Here is a 14,188-nt window from a genome sequence, read left to right as displayed (position 1 = left end):
TCCATAGGTTTGAAATTCAAGTACTTTCAAGTACTTTCAAGAAGTGTGGGAACCCTGTGATAACTTTTCACACTTTTAATTTCTAAATTCATAAAATAAAAATAGCACAGCAAAAAAAAAAAATCTTCAATAGGTAAACTTTTTTTATTTTTATTTTTATTTATGCATTTAGCAGACGCTTTTATTCAAAGCGACTTACAGTGCTTTCAGGCTATCAATTTGTACGTATCATGTGTTCCCAGGGAATCGAACCCCCAACCTTGCGCTTGCTAGCACAGTGCTCTACCAGTTGAGCTACAGGAACACAATAGGTAAACATTTCTCTGTTAACATTTCATTTGGTTTTGTATACAACAACACTTTTCTGAACATACAAATAAATCCTTTTCAAATGCATTAATATGTTCAGTTAAAATTAGAATGTATAAAAGGCAAATTAAATTATTTAAAAACAGCAGGATTTCAAACAGTAGAATTTGGTCCCTGAATGTTGTTTTTCTCCCAGAACTGTATTTTTCTTCAGAAACGGACCTGAATTAGTCAATTTCCTGGGCTGGAGTCTTCTACCCTGCAGTGAAAGAAATTAATTATTAATGGAAAGGTTTATAAGCAAGACAGATGGGTGGATGACAATATATAAAAGTTTGATTGGATCATTTGATTTAGCCAATCAACATGTAATACAACATGTAATACAATGTCCACTTCTCTATAAACCAAAACTCTGGGTGTACTCACACTAGGCACGGTTGCCATGAACCGGGCCCGAGTACGATTGTCCCCCCTCCCCACTCCCCCTCTGGCCTGCACTCACATATAGGGTTTCAGCATTCGTGCCGGAGCACGCTTACGTCATTATGGTGCGACGGTTTCGGGATAAACAGGAAGAGCGGCGCTCTCTGAACACAATGGAGTGCATCGCTCTGTTTTCTTTGTGGATAATTTTGTGTTGTTTGGTCCACAGCCTGTTGTTAAACAGATGTGTCGCCTTAGTGGCGCGAAAATTTTCACGTAATCGTGCTGCTCGTATGAGGATGTTTGCAAGGTACCAGCTGAAGTGCAGCAAGGACTTTGCAGTTTTTAGTTTTTATGCGTTTTGCACCTCTGCCGTAGACCAAAGCGACCCTTTCCCTGCCATGTTGGTTTTGGAGCGTCGCAAAACCGTGATGCAAAGCGTCCTTTTCCGTGCTCCGGCACGGTTAGCGCTCACACTGCATGCGAACCGCGCCCGAGTCCAACTGAACCGTGCCCTGGCCCACCTCTTCCAAGCGGGCCAGGGCCGGCCAATCGAGCCGCGCCCGGGCACGATTCGGAGCACTCACACTAGTCAAACGAACCGCGCTTTGGTGGTCAAACGCACTCGGGCACGGTTCAAACTGGCAGTGTGAGTACACCCTAAAACACACATATTAGGGCCTGGAGAGAAAAATCGATTCACCTAGCTATTGCATAGATTCTAAAATCGTTTTTGTTATTTTTTTTATTACAGAATCTAAAATCTATGTCCTTACTTGTAGATGAGGTTGACAGAAGTTAGTCGTTATCTATGAGTATTAAAGTGTCGTAACATCCAGAGTGGACATGTAGAAGAGACATGAGACTGAACAAACTGAAAAGCCTTTGCCCTGCTTAGATGCTGAGAGAGAGATTACACAATAGAGCTGCACGATTCATCTTCAAAGACTGTGATCTCAGTCATCGCAAACTTTCAATTTGTCTGTCTACTAAACTTTGACAAAATCATATCGCAACATTCATAGACGTTAGTCATGAAACAGCTTCATAAATGGTCTTTTAAATAAATATTTTAAGTTGTGATATTTTATATGCTCATTACAGTGAGCACAGTAATGGAAGTGTGAAGAGTTGAGATGGGAATTTTGAGTAATTTAGAAGTCAAGTACTCTAAAAACCAAGTACTTTAGTATTAAAGTGAAGAAAAGAAAATGTGATGTGCATGAATTTTAGACTTTAGAGCGGCTGTGCTTACTTTTCTACCATTTGCATGGTGAGTTAAAATAAAAGTTTGATGTTTAAAAATTACACAACAGTCCATATAAACCCAAATAAAAACTTTGATAAGTATTTTACTAATCAGGTAGGTGGTTAAAGAATGAGTACTCAAATATTTGTTCCCATTCCTAGTCAAAAATATATCAACAAAAAATAAGTGCTTACCTCTGGATAAATTCTAATGTGGTGGCTGCCTCCGCAGGATATTCCATGTTAAATATATAGTATGATGCAAAAAGGACAGCCAGAAATTTGCCCCCAGAATGGACTCTCCTAAAAAAAATAAGTTGAGATTGCACAGCATTCAATCTGATATGGTTTACTGTTTGGCAAAAAAAACTTTGCTACACAGTTCACTTTCATAACATCCTCTCATGCACAGCCAGGTAGTGAGCCTTGCACATGTATGCACAGTGCAGAATTTGTGCACTTCATTTAGTAATAATCTGGGTGTCTATAAAGTCCTGATCATATAACAGAATACTGGAGACATGGATTATACATGCATTGACCTAATTTTTTCTATTGGATCAGTGACAACTTGAGATTTTTGGAATCTAAGTGGAAAGTGACGTAAAACCTTGTTCACACACAGTGAATCAATACAAATATACTTAACAATTAATATACATATATACTTAAAATGGGGATCTATTGTGTATGTCTAGTGCTGGGATCTTACCGAGCATGATGAGTCTTAGAGTGCTTGGCAGGGAAATCTGGGCCTCAACGTCTGCTTGGGTGGTAGTTTCCTGTAACACAAAATAAACAGAAAAAAACACTTTTAGAAATTACAAGTAAAATATTCATAAGAGAAAGTGTGTGGCAATACACACTTTTGAGATCTAACGTTAGCTGGTTTAGGTTTTGAGTAATATCGGTACATGTATGTCTGTACCGCACAAAATGTCTTAATGTTTGCACTTATGTGCAAACATTATGTGCACTTCCTAGGGGTTGTGTCTGAAGAGAAAAAACATTGTATACATGCTAGTTTATGTAGTTTATGTACCTGTATCGATTGTTGAGGCCTCTTTGCTGCAAGAAATGAACCAAATGGTAAATAAAAATACGAGTAAGATCTCGAAAAATCTTAATAAAGTGCGAGTATATTATTATGCTTCAACGTATCATGAATAAAACTCTCGAATGAATAAAACTTTCGAATCGGCCTGCTTAAATGTCTGACTCTACAGGCGCCAACGTTAGCAAAAAAAAAAAAAGAGTGAGATTATTCAAACGGCTACCACGTCAGCACATACATCAAATACACAATTTCAAATTATTGTTATTCAACAATACTAAACGTTACTCTTTAATCAAACTGAAGACGTTATAAATGCACGTTAATGTTGCCAGAGAAGACAAATCTTTATACAGTATATGCTCCCACATGTCGGGAATGGCACTTCAAATTAGACTATCAACATCTTGTTTCTGTGGTTTGACTTGCGATAAAGTTCAGAAAGTGCGTTATCGAATGTTCCCAGATTAGAAAATCGATCGAAATTATGCACAATTTCTTTTTGGTAATAAAATGCACACAAGACACGAGTTTACTAGGAAGTGTCCCGCTCTTTTACCTCTCTCTCTCTCAGTGCACTCTTGAACAAATAATAATAAATAATAGATTAGCCTAGTTGAACAAATAGTTAACTTGACTTGAGTAAACTGTGGAAATAAATCAGCAAAGTTACCTTTCTGAAGTTAAAATTCCAATGAAAGTGTGGAATCTAGCTTTTCAGCTTTCCATGGCTGGAAAAAAAATCCTCTAGAAATTGCTGTATTGTGATTCACAGAAAAAATATTTTTACTGTAGAATTTTCCCGCCATTGAAAATTGACCATGATGGTTTGCAGATCTACAGTAACATGCTGTATACAGGTTTTACAGTAAGCTTTTGCCCGTTTTACAGTAATAATGCTGTGAAAACTACAGAAATTTGTTACAGTGTACGCATCAGGGCCTGTCGACACCTGGTCAGTTCATGCGTTTCACATATTACATAAAAATGAAAATTATGTCATTAATAACTCACCCTCATGTCGTTACAAACCCGTGAGACCTCGGTTTATCTTCGGAACACAGTTTAAGATATTTTAGATTTAGAGCTCTCAGTCCCTCCATTGAAGCTGTGTGTACGGTATACTGTCCATGTCCAGAAAGGTAAAAAAAAAAACAATCAAAGTAGTCCATGTGACATCAGAGTGTCAGTTAGAATATTTTGAAGCATCGAAAATAAATTTTGGTCCAAAAATAGCAAAAACTAAGACTTTCTTAAGCATTGTGTTCTCTTCCGTGTCTGTTGTGAGAGAGTTCAAAACACAACAGTGTATTGATATCCGGTTCGCGAACGAATCACTCGATGTAACTGGATCTTCTTGAACCAGTTCACCAAATCGAACTGAATCGTTTGAAATGGTTCACATCTCCAATAAGCATTAATCCACAGATGACTTAAGCTGTTAACTTTTTGAATGTGGCTGACACTCCCTTTGAGTTAAAACAAATGTTTTTCTTACCTTTCTGGACATGGACAGTATACCATACACACATTTTCAATGGAGGGACTGAGAGCTCTCAGACTGAATCTAAAATATCTTAAACAGTGTTCCAAAGATGAACGGAGGTCTTACGGGTTTGGAACAACATGAGGGTGAGTTATAAATGACATAATTTTCATTTTTGGGTGAAATATTCCTCTAACGCTACGTCGTTCTTAAGTTGTACTTTAAGTTGCACATTATCATTAATAGCCTACTTGTTTCCGGAAACATTCTTTAAGTATACCTTCCAGGCCCGGCTCCAGAATCAAATCACTGAGGGTGCTTCTTAAATTAGGGAAGGTGCTCTAACTGTGTGTGTGTGTCTATATAGTCACGTCCGTTGCTATGGCGCAAAGAGTGACTCATTCATAATCACTAACATTAAAAAAGATGTCAATCCTCTTAGTTCATTGCGATCTCACTAAGATACCTTATTATCATTTAAGTTCCCTACGCTGCACAATGAATAACATTGCATCATCAATAGTTTGTTTTTCTTTATTCCTGTCAAGACAAAGCTTATTTTCAGCATCATTACTCCAGTCTTCTGTGTCACATGATCCTTCAGAAATCATCCTTATATGCTGATTTGCATATTTAGAATTATAATTTTTTTAAAGATATGGGACAGAACATTTAACTTAGTATAACGTGTTACTATCACATGAAGAGTGACGTTTTTCTCCAAAAGTCAGCGTAATTACAAATGTGATATTTATTTTATACAAGTTCAATAAACAAGAAGTGAATATCAGGAAATTTGCGTATTAGACAACATATTCCGTTTTTGCTCTATTTCTAAATATAAAATCATTCCAAACATAGCCACTGTTTTGTGTGTCTGAGCAACATGATAGTGTTTCGTACCTGAATTAATCAACCGTTTAAAAGGGGGGTTTACAATGGTGTTTCGTGTATTTAGAGTTGTTCACAGTGTAAAGAGATGGATTCTCATGCTAAACAAGGCCACAGTTAGACCAAAAATAATTAAGAAGAATGACTGAGAATTTCTATGCCGAAAATCTTACTTCTGGGTTGGTACAAGTTTTGGCAGTTTTTTTTTCGATCGTGGATCTAATGACGCAGACAAGAGCGGAACATAGAACGCAACTCTTTATATGAGCATTTCTCCCAGAAAAGCGCGCTCGTGCACAAACATTGACCAGAGGAGAGCGAGACCGTGCACATCAACACGCTTCAAAATCGTCGCCAGTGCTGTATAGGATTTGTTCGAGAATGCCTTCAAATAAGTGCGTTTTTGGATGTGAGGGAAAGTTTAATGTGTTAGGCTTCCCCAAGAACCTAGCGTTACACGAACAGTGGATGCAGTTTGTTTTTCCGGGGCAGCAACGGAGTGTTGCAAGTGCCTTTGAGTGTTCTGGTCATCTGAGTGATGAATGTTTTATAAACAAGGCCCAGGTCGACACTGGATTTGCATGTCGTTTGCTATTAAAACATAGAGCCGTCCCAGTGATAAAAGACCCCATTCATGTAAGTACAATCGCATCAGATTTCCGTGTTTTGTTGGAAATCAGCACATAAATGAATATATGATAATGGAAACAACACAAAACATCAGTATTATAGCTCCGTTCACGGCATGCCTCCAGGAGCTAAGCTTTTTCTGGAAAGAATCGGAAAACTGTATTTAAAAAAAAAATATGATAAAACTAAAGACTTGTTGGATATATGAACGATGCAGTACTACTCTATAGGTACTCAAGATTAACATGAGATTAGGTGAAACTGTAGGCGTTTCTCAATGTCAAGGATACTTCCTTGGCAGGACTGGTCCTTCCAAGTCACTTCCCTCAGAGGCTAGGCGAGGCTCCTCTTTAGCATTCGGAGAACACGTAAATGGAACAGGCTAGCAAGTACACGTCATAACGTCAGTGAAAAGGTCAGTTTGAATAAAGTTGTGAATGGTATAATGGTATAATATTAATGTTAAATTACTTTGGACAACTTAACTAGTTATTTATAAAAGAAATGCCGGCGACACAACCAAGCTAACAATTGTTCAATGACAGGTCTGGTTCAGTTAGCCATCAATAACGTAATTTGTATTTGTATAATTTACAATATCAATATGGTAGTAATTTGTACTGGCATTTAAACGTTAAACTTTACTTATATTTACTACAGCCATAACAAATGTTTGGCAATGTAAATAAAAACCGTTAACGCGTTAACGCTAGACACATATGCATCCTTTCCTGTGTATGGGATATTTTTCGAACGAAGGACTCAGTCCTTGGTTGAAATTTCGAGGATCCTCGACATTGGAACAGTCCTTCGACGAATGTCGTTGACGTAGCATCCTCGAAATTCTGGTTTCCGAGGATCCTTCCTTGACATTGAGAAACGCCTTGTGTATGTTATGTACCCTTTAAAGGGGGGGTGAAATGCTATTTCATGCATACTGAGTTTTTTACACTGTTAAAGAGTTTGATTCTGATGCTAACTGAGGGCACGTCTGCCGGAAGAGCGCGCGCTCCCGTATAGCAGAGCACTGAGAGGCTGAGCACAGACATTCATTCACTGATCAGAGCGAGAGCATTGCGAAATGTCTCAAAAGAAGTGTATTTTTGGTTGCCAGGGCAAGACAACCCTGCACAGATTACCAAAAAAAAAAAACAGCATTAAGGGACCAGTGGATGGAGTTTATTTTTACAGAGCATCAACGGAGTTGTGCAAGTGTTTGTGTTTGTTCCCTGCATTTCGAAGATGCTTGTTTTACAAACAAGGCCCAGTTTGACGACGGATTTGCGTATCGTTTATTTCTTAAGGATGATGCAATCCCAACGAAAAAGGGTCACGATGGTGTGTTGGAATCGCAGGCGGTGAGTAAAACTGCTTCAAATATCTCTGCCTTCTTGTTAGTGCGTCCCCCTCCCATGCCGAGACCCGGGTTCGAGCCCCGCTCGGAGCGAGTCGTTGCTGCTGCTGCTCTCGTTCAGTTTCAGCCTCGGGATCTGATTCTGGATCATAAATAAACGGCTGAATCTGACTGTTAGTCATGGTTTGTTTTGGATGTTTTTTTCCTCACGGTAATGTCACAGCTTCCAAACGCTTTCAACGCAAAAGCCTACTGGCGCTCGTGATTCTTTAGCTCCGCCCACACGTCACGCCTCCAGCCGGTCGTGTTTTTCCGGGAAAAATCGGTACAGACTATCTTTCTCTTATGAATATAATAAAACTAAAGACTTTTTGGAGTTAAGAAGGATGCAGTACTACTCTATAGGTACTCAAGATTAACAGGATATTGAGTGAAAACGAGCATTTCACCCCCCCTTTAAGATTCAGTCGCAATGACACACTTATTAAAAGTGACTTGCTGCCACCTACTGGCGGTTTTAATTTCACATTTAAGCTAACTTTTCATTTTAAAAATAATTTCAAAAATCAGTTTTCAATGTTTTATGTTTAAAATATCAAAACATTATTTATTCAATTGTAACTGCAGGTTAAAGTATTCCATGTCCCACAGAGCTGCATTAAACGGTGTGTAAAAACATCTAAATGGCACTTCAGATGCAGCTTCTGTTTTCTCTGCATTGCAAAGATCAGTTTTGTTGATACTGATTGCATTTGCTTGGTAACAGCTGAAATGCAAGCATTTGACCTAAAATATGGTGCACACTTTTAGAAAAAAAATGGTGTTCAGCTGTCAGCACAATTAGAAATAAGATTTTTGGGAAAAACTGGCTAACAGATAACAAAGGCAACAAAATAAAGGTTACATTTTGTAATTTATTTGTAGATGTTAGCCAGCTAGCTAGCTAGTTAGTCTAATTAGAATACCCATACCTTTCATTTAAATTTTGTGCATACAGTGGAAAATTACATATACTTTAACTTTAATCAGAGATGTATAAAGTACTAGAGAACCATACTTGAGTAAAAGTACAAGTGCTCTATCAAAAAAGTGACTTGAGTAGAAGTAGAAGTGCTCTTTAAGCACCACACTTAAGTAGAAGTACTAAAGTATTCAACATTTTTTGTACTTAAGTATTGCAAGTAGTCTATTTTAAAATTTACTACTCAAGTACTGAAAGTAAAAGTAGAAGTATTGTGTTATGTAGCTATTAAAGAAAATAGTCAAAAGTTTGAACATATTGTTTTTACTATTTCAAATGATTAACCTAAAGGACAATCACAATTCCTTTGACTGTAACTTCTTGTAAACAAAAAACAGTTAGTAGGGTCAGTTAGCCCAATTTGCAAAATGATGTCATTAATAACTTACCCTCATGTTGTTTCAAACCCGTAAGATATCAGAGGGTCATTTAGAATTTTTTGAAGCATCGAAAATACATTTTGGTCAAAAGATAGCAAAAACTACGAATTTATTCAGCATTGTCTTCTCTTCCGTGTCTGTTGTAAGACAGTTAAGAACAAAGCAGTTTGTGATATCTGGTTCGCGAACGAATCATTCGATGTAACCGGATCTTTTTGAAACAGTCCACCAAATCGAACTGAATTCGCGTCTCCAATACGCATTAATCCACAGAATTAAGCTGTTAACTTGTTTAATGTGTCTGACACTCCCTCTGAGTTAAAACAAACCAATATCCCGGAGTAATTCATTTACTCAAACAGTACACTCACTGACTGAACTGCTGTGAAGAGAGAACTGAAGATGAACACCGAGCCGAGCCAGATAATGACTCGTTCACGAGTCAAGAACCGTTTCTGTCAGACGCGTCCGATTCGTGAACCGAGGAGCTGATGATACTGCGCATGTGTGATTTAGCGTGAAGCAAACCGACACACAGAGCGTCTGGAACCGAACTGATTCTTTTGGTGATTGATTCTGAACTGATTCTGTGTTAATGTTATGAGCCCATGTGCAGTCAACGCCAATGACGCCATTGCATCGAGCGCAAAAGAATCGGTGAACTGTTTTCTTCAACTGGTTTATTGAATCGAACTGTCAGAAAGAACTAACGTTTACTGGTCATCCGAAAACCGATGCAACCGGTTCTTGACTCGTGAACGAGTCATTATCTGGCTCGGCTCGGTGTTCATTTCTCTCTTCACAGCAGTTCAGTCAGCACGCGCAGTCTCGCTTGATTCGCTCAATGATGTGCCAGCTTCATCAAACCTGCCATCTACAGTTCTGGCAGTGGTTTGTAATGGAATGATTCGTAACATTATTATAATTGTAACGAGTAACGATGCAGCACATAAAAAAAATATCGGAGTAAAAGTATTAAACTCAGCAAAAATATGTACCGAAGTAAAAGTGGAAGTAGGAGAAAAAAATAATACTCCAGTAAAGTACAGATACCGCCTTTTAGTACTTAAGTACAGTAGTGAAGTAGTTCTACTTCGTTACTATACATCTCTGACTTTAATATTTCATTTTATGAATGCTAGATTATAGTCCTAGTCATGGTCTTTTTTTTAAAGGACATTTAGACACTTTTTGGTGAATTAAAAACAATATTACAGAAGCTTGAATCTTATTTTAAAGAAACTAAAGTAAAATTAAATAAGCAGTTATCTCAAGCAAAAAAATTCCACGCTGTTAATGCTGCTAGTTAAGATGTTCTAAAAAGACTATTTCAAAATAATAAATAAACATTAAGGGCTAATACATTGTACAGTGTACGTTTGATAATACAATTGTTAACTGTTGTGATTTTTCCATTTATATTTATATTGTTTCTGCTCTTCTTCTTTGCATTGCTTCCAGGCTTGTGCCCCTGACATTTTAATTTTTTCACAATTTTTATATAAATTATTCTTTAAGAGAATATAAATGGCAAAACTATTTTAACTATGTGCGCCATTCATAATTAATAATTAAATCTTGATGTGAACAGTTAATCATTGCAAGTTAATTTGGTTTTGGTAATCTTTAATCAAAATCTGAATATTTGCTTCTGCTCTGGAATGGCATTCATTTTCTGATGACGTCAGTTTGACAGCTTGGGCAGAATATCATCAAACACACCCCTCCAAATACATCAGTACACTGAAATAAAGTCGGCAGCAAATTTTGGTTCACGTGAACTTTATTATATGGGTGTAGCGCATGATGGTAACACACAAGCCACTTTCATACTGAACGTTGGACCCAGCAATGTTCTGGCAATTTTCCGGGTCCAACGTGCAGTGTGAAAGTGGCTTGTGTGTTATCTAAAACATTTGCTGCTGACTTTATTTCAGTGTAGTGATGTATTTCCATCTGAAACGGAATATTGAATAGAGGGCATGGTTTTATATTTGCGCTCCTCCTCTCTTTCTCTCATTCATCATCACCTTCTGTCTGAACGCAAACATGCCCCGGGATTGATCCCAGGTTGGGGACCTAGTACACACACACACACACACACAAACTTTCTTGCAGTTCCCCCCAGTCATTTTGCACCATAGGCAACTGCCTATGTCGCCTTCTGTCTATTTGTCCTTCCCTGTCATTCATGATCCAGCCTCACCCACAGAAGTGAGTATAAGTTTTTTTTTATTATTAATCTTTGCACATTGCCTTTCCTAATAATGTGCTTGTTTGAAAATTCTGAGGCGAAAATTTTTCTCTCAGGAAAACCAGAGCTTTCCCTATTTGATATTTTTCCTTTTTTCGTTCTTCCAATAACATGGCGTTGTCTCAAGAAATATCTGAAACTGACTCAAAACGATGTAATTCTGACACAGAAATTCACCCTATCAGAGAAGAAGATTTGAAGCATGCGCATAAAGCTTTCACATTGTATACAAATACAAATTTTTGGAGGGGTTGTCGTAAATGTCATAAATATGTTATTTTACTTCGTAGAACTCTAACTCTGTAGGAAAATGGACCTCAAAGACCAGAGTTGGGAACCACTGCTATAGGCTTTTAGTTACATAAAAACTATCTGAAATTTTGTTTCAATAGTATATTTACTGTAGAATTTGTTCCTATGGTTGAATCTGAAAGAACATTGAACCTCTCTCTCTCTCTCTCTCTCGCTCTCTCTCAATTTCAATTTCAATTTTCAATTTAGGTGAGCTTTATTGGCATGACAAAAACTGTACATCTGTATTGCCAAAGCAGTTGCAGCTGGGCTGCTTACAAATAGTGCACATATGTATTTACAGAAAGAAAAAGAATAATAGTAATAATAAAATATATAAAAAGTATTAACCATGTAGTGCACTCTCTCTCTCTCTGTTTATTCCTAGAAACGTAAAGCACCCATCAGACCATGCCACTAATGTGAAGTAAACTCTGAGATTTGTTATCATGATCATTTTAAGCATCACTGTTCTACTTGTGATAGTTCCTTTTAATTATGAACTTTGTGCTTGTGGATGTGCACGTGCTGAATATGAGATAGACAATCTGTGCTGCCCCATGTGTGCTCCTGGTAAGACTGCCAAAAAATGTATACTGCATGTGTAGAAAATAATTAATAATCAATTAACTATGAAAAGTACTATGAAATGCCTCTCCTTAAAAAAAAAAAAAAAAAAAAAACATTGCTCCTTTATCAAGTAGGCCTATCTTAAAAAGACATGTACTGCATAGGGAACCGTGTTTATTGGCACTGCACAGATGATACCAGCACAACTTGTGGTCCATGCCCTGAATTCACTTTTAGTGATGAACCCAATGGCCACATGAAATGCCTACCCTGTACTGTGTGTAATGGAAGTGAGTGTTTCTACTTTTCATTTAAAAATATTAAATATATATATATATATATATATATATATATATATATATATATATATATATATATATATATATATATATATATATATATATATATATTATAGATTGTTTGACATAATCTTGATGGTAAGGAATCATGTCTGTTAACACAATGATTCGCTCCAGTAAATATGTCTCTTAAATTAATATAATGTAAATTGCATCAGATGCAACTGTGCTTTATGTGTATATAATAATAATAATAAGAAGAAGAAGAATAAAATGTAACTGAATGCATTATTGTTGCATGAATACATAATTGTTTTTACTGATTCATTCCCAGGCCAAGGTTTAAGAGTGAATAAAGCATGTACTCAGTCATCAGATACTGTCTGTGGGCCACTGAAGAGATTCTACTGCATTGACAAAATGAAAGGTAGCTGCATTTCTGCGGTGCAACATTCTGAATGTAGCCTTGGACAATATATCAAACAAGAAGGTACATTATTAAATTCTATTAAATAAATGGATAGTGCATGAAACACTTTTTACATACTGACAAACACAATGTTGACTGTCTCTGCAGGTACTGCCTCCACAGATACTGTATGTGCTGACTGTACAGGTGACACATATTCAATGGATCGTTCTCATCCTGTTTACCACACACAAAGTAAGTGCACGCTTAAGCTGTTTATTTGTGCTGTTGGTCATAATTTTTCATCTTATACTTGTTTTCATTAACAGATGTGAGGACATGGGACTTACGGAAACAAATCCAGGAACATATTCTTCTGACACAGAATGTCGAAATCCCTATACTTATGTAGCAATCATTTTTCCTAGTGTTGTAGTTTCTTTAATGTGTTTAAATGTTTTCACAGTTATACTTGTTCTGAAAAAGAAACTATTTAAAAAATCTAGTAAGCATTATTCTTTTTTTTATCTTATCTTATTAGTTAAATTACTAATGATTTATCTTCCGTTCACACAGGAATACAGGTATACTGAAAATTACTGAAGAAAAAAATAACATTAAAAATGATGAAATAAAACAAATATTTGCCAAGTTTTAAATAACACAATGTTTATTTGCTTTTGTTGCAAGGAAACAGAAAGGCATTTAAATGAAAAAACCAGCTCAAACGGTGAGAGTAAAGGAAGTCATATAGATATACTGTAGACATATTCATGACAGTTAATGAACAAGATGATACATTTCAGTGACATATTATATCTTAATTCTGAAATAATATTTCGACTTTGAGATAGCAATGCAAAACATGAATTGTATTTATACAAGTTGAAAAGTAATGCTTTCCTTCACTGTGTTTACAGTTGTTGCTAGCTGAGAAAATATTGAGGGACACAAAGAACAGAGACTGGAATAACAAGCCCTAACAACAGTTTCGACTCGATCTACATGAAGGAGTTTCCATGTCGTCCAGCAGTGACCCCAGCGAAAACCCCATTGAAACAAACTGAGGGGCACTTACGATTTTCTTAGTATTGTTTACCAAGCTTCAAAAAAAAAAAAAAAAAAAAAAATGTAATAACCTTATTACAAAATTGCACTATTCACTTTCTGAAACACTTTTTTTTTAAAGAAACAGTATAATAAATTAGTTTAGTAAAAAATAAATATTTTTATAGATTTATGAAAGTGTACAGTTTTATGAAATTATATTAAAACAGGCTTTTTTAATAACAAAAAGTATGTGTTCACTTTTTTATCAAATTTATTTAATAGGCTATGCCTATTTCAGTGATAACATAACCTTTCAAAACTGTTTCAGCATTCTGTAGAAATGTTTTTAAATTATTATTGTTATTGTTAATTATTAATGTTATTGTTATTTACTGAATATTAACTATTTGTATTTGCAAATTAGTTGGACGGACACCCTCTTGGTAATATTTTACTCAGTAGCCTATGTTCAATAAAGCTTGCGTTACAACTGTTTTCATACTGAGAGCTGTGGTT

General features: G+C 36.3%; 1 long non-coding RNA gene and 1 pseudogene across 1 annotated transcript; one reads left to right on the top strand and one right to left on the bottom strand.

Annotated features, from left to right (window-relative positions):
* Positions 1-289: 289 nt before the first annotated feature.
* Positions 290-2,887, bottom strand: LOC113080920 (uncharacterized). Its single transcript, XR_003282046.1, has 3 exons — positions 2,696-2,887; positions 2,179-2,286; positions 290-568 (listed from the first exon to the last, which is right to left on the bottom strand). It is a non-coding gene; the product is annotated as an uncharacterized LOC113080920 (long non-coding RNA).
* Positions 2,888-11,754: 8,867 nt separating this feature from the next.
* Positions 11,755-13,167, top strand: LOC113080926 (tumor necrosis factor receptor superfamily member 14-like; annotated as a pseudogene).
* Positions 13,168-14,188: the final 1,021 nt, after the last annotated feature.

The sequence above is a fragment of the Carassius auratus genome, unplaced genomic scaffold (assembly GCF_003368295.1).
Source record: "Carassius auratus strain Wakin unplaced genomic scaffold, ASM336829v1 scaf_tig00032568, whole genome shotgun sequence".
NCBI lineage: Eukaryota > Metazoa > Chordata > Actinopteri > Cypriniformes > Cyprinidae > Carassius > Carassius auratus.
This window is presented reverse-complemented; position numbering and strand designations above follow the sequence as displayed.